We start from the raw sequence: 3,766 nt of genomic DNA on the forward strand, positions 1-3,766 counted from the left end.
CACACTTGGCAGGCTCCTCCCTCTCCTTTGTTCCTCTCCTCTCCCTGCAAGCTCACCCCAAGCACCCCAATCCTCACCCTTTCCTTCCGCCCAGGAGCCTGGCGCTCGCTCGGTCTCATTCATCGCGGGTGGCCCCAGGCCGGGTCTCGGCCACAGGCCCAGGGCCCACCGGTTTGCTTTTCTGAACAAAGGCCGTTCCCCCTGCAGATCAGCTCTGTGCACTCGGGGGCGCTGCTCCGACCGGAACCGCTTCTGCAGGGGCGACAGGAAAACGCATCTGGCCAGGCCCTGCCAGCAGCTCCCCAACTTTTTTTGCTTTCAGGATGCCTTTGTTGGAGCGGGTTCCAGCTGTGAAGATTCGCTACTAAAATGAAAGCCGGGGCGTTTCTCTACGTTTGTATTTGTCAATTCGTTTAAAATAAGCCCATTACATGTCAACATAAATAGTACATTTTTATGGAAAAATAGCTCTGCTTTCCAAACCCAACAAAGCGGTGAGGGTGCCGCTGCCGCGTGGTTGCAGCTCGCGCTGGGCTGCGATCCCAGGAGACTGGGGCGCTCTCTGCTTCCCCCTCGGTCTCTGATGTCAGACATCAGGCGCCCCGACAGCTCCCCTGCGTGCTCCTGAGAGAATGAGGGGGCGGGGGAGCCAGCGGCGCCTTCATCTACCACAAAACACGTCTTTTGTCCTGGCGGGACCTCTTGCAGGGGTCGGCAAACTCATCAGTCAACAGAGCCAAATACCAACAGCACGATTGAAATCTCTTTGGAGAGCCACATTTTTTAGACTGAAACTATATAGGTAGGTACATTGTGATTAACTTCATTAAGGTCCTCCTAAGGCTTAGGAAGAGCCACACTCCAGGGGCCAAAGAGCCGCATGTGGCGCGCAAGCCGCAGTTTGCCGACCACTGTCTTAGGGGATCTCCAGAGATCTCCTTTGAGAACCACAATCTTAAAACATGAAGACAGCCGGCCAGCCGGTGTGGCTCAGTTGGTAGAGCACCAAGTGGTTGCAGGTTCGATTCCCGGTCAGGACACAGGCCCGGGTTGCGTGCTCCATCCCCAGTGTGGGGCGCGCAGGAGGCGGCGATTGGTCATTCTCTCTCATCACGGATGTTTCTCACTCCCTCTCCCTTCCTCTCTCTCAAATCAATAAAAACATATTTTGTCGGGGGCGGGAGGTAGGGGGGTAAGAGATCAACCAAAGGACTTGTATGCATGCATATAAGCATAACCAATGGACATAAGACACTGGGGGGTAGGGGAGGCCAGGGGACTGTCTAGGGCGGGGAAAAAAATGGACACATATGTAATACCCTTTGTAATAAAAAATAAAATTAAAAAACAAAAACAAAAAAAATAAATAAAAAATAAAAACATATTTGAGGAACATGGAGACATCCCATTCCCCCACCACGGCCTGCTGGCTCCCTGAGCCCGGGCTCCTGGCGAGAGGCAGCCGCTGCGTGCGCACATGGAAGGGCGGGCAGCAGGGGCTGCATAGCGAGCTGACCAGCATGCAAAGGAAATGGAATATGGGAACGTTTCATCAGCCACAGCATTAAATGCAAACGGGCTGACCTCTCCTACCAAAAGCAGGCAGCTCCGGGCTGTTAAGCCGACACAATCTAGCGCTTGGTTGCTACGGAGACATGCAAACCAGAGAAAACCCGCAGAGGCAGAGCGGCGGGGTCAGAGGGCGTTCCTTGGGAAGAGGAAAAGCCGGGATTAGGATGTGGAAGCAGGTGAAGCAGATGCCACAGCAAAAGGCAGTACAAGCAACACACACGGCCGTTACAGTGAATGTTTGTGTTAGAAACGCCATTGCCACCAAGGCCAGAAAAGAACATGGAATCGACCAATGAGCGTGTGTGCATATATGCCTCACCCATGGACACAGACAATGGGGTGGTGAGAGCCTGGGGGTGGGGAGAGAATGGGCTGCGAGAGGTTAATGGGAGAAAAGGAGGACCTATGTAATACTTTCAACAATAAAAAAATTTTTTAAAAGAAAGATTAGGAAAAAAAATAAAATGCAACTTCATTGTAACAAAGAAAATAGACAAAAAAGCAAGAAGAAATAGAAACAAATGTTTTAATTGGAACACTCAACATTCCATTGGGGAAGAAAAGAGAGAAATGAACCGGGAAATACTCTATGATTGAATAACTCGTTCAATCAAAATTGAGGTCAGGTGAGGCTCCCGGGGCTCCACGCTGGAAGACAAGTCCATACGCAGTGATGAGTTTGGCATGTGGAATAGCTCACAATGGGGCAACTTAAGATAGACTCTTTCCAAGTACATACAGGTCATGCCATGTGCAAACAGCATACAAAACACTGATCCTAGCCCGGCCGGCGTGGCTCAGTGGTTGAGCGTCGACTTATGAACCAGGAGGTCAGGGTTCGATTCTGGTCAAGGGTGCGTGCCCGGGTTGCAGGCTCCATCCCCAGGAGGGGGCCTTGCAGGAGGCAGCCGATTGATGTTTCTCTCTCATCATCAATGTTTCTATCCCTCGCTCTCTCCCTGTCCCTTCCTCTCTGAAATCAATAAATAAATATGTTTTTTTTTAATTTTTAAAAACCACTGATCCCATATTGGATCACAAAGACTCATTCTCTCCTTGATTTAGCACATTAACTCGTTTGTTCCAATGAGCTTTGGCATTCACAGAGGCAGAAATGCTAGCCACCAAATGGTCAAACCACGGGCATGACAATGGAAAACAAAAACAAATGACCAATAACAGAAGAATGTTTTGAAACATTTCAATGCTGTCTGGTCGCGCTCGGGTTACACAGGAAGGCCAGAACATATGCAGCGGACAGCTGCTGCTGCGGCCTGGCCCTGCTGCTTCTGTCACCAGGCGGGCAACAGAAGTCATCTCTTTCTTTGGGAACTGTCCCTCCCCAATTCTGGTGAGATGCCCAGGCCCTGGGTCTGGAATAAGATGACTCAATGGCCCGAGTAACTCATCCTCCTGAAGACGCTGATGGTGCTAGAATGGGCCTGTGACCCTAACCAGCCAATCGGAGCCTTTTTAAAAATATATATTTTATTGATTTTTTTACAGAAAGGAAGGGAGAGGTATAGAGAGTTAGAAACATCGATGAGAGAGAAACATTGATCAGCTGTCTCCTGCACATCTCCCCACTGGGGATGTGCCCGAAACCCAGGTACATGCCCTTGACTGGAATCAAACCTGGAACTCTGCAGTCCACAGGCCGACGCTCTAGCCACTGGGCCAAACTGGTCAGGCTCAGAGCCTTTTGAAGACACTGCCGTGGACCCTGGGGAGAGACTTGTGGTCAATTCTCCGGGGACATGAGGTTTAAGGAAGACATAACCCTAGTGACACGGGAGCGAGAGGGCCAAAGTCCTCACGGTGCTGCATGGGCCCCCAAATCCAGCCGTGACCGAGCGGGCGATTCAGCTACTAGAGCCGAGATTCTCCTCCTGTCTTAGAAATTGCGGTAAAATATATAGAACATGAAATTTACCATTTTAGCCCTTTTAAGAGTACAACTCAGTGGCATTTCACACTCACATTGTTATGCAACCATCCCCACTATTCTTTTATTTTTAACTAGAGGCCCGGTGCACAAAAATTTGTGCACTCGGGGCGGGGGGGGAGGGGGCGTCCCTCAGCCCGGCCTGTGCCCTCTCGCAGTCTGGGACCCCTCGGGAGATAACGCCCTGCTGGCTTAGGCCTGCTCCCGGGTGGCAGAGGGCAGGCCCAATCCCTAGGTGCAGCCCCTGGT

The sequence above is a fragment of the Myotis davidii genome, unplaced genomic scaffold, assembly GCF_000327345.1.
Source record: "Myotis davidii unplaced genomic scaffold, ASM32734v1 scaffold530, whole genome shotgun sequence".
NCBI lineage: Eukaryota > Metazoa > Chordata > Mammalia > Chiroptera > Vespertilionidae > Myotis > Myotis davidii.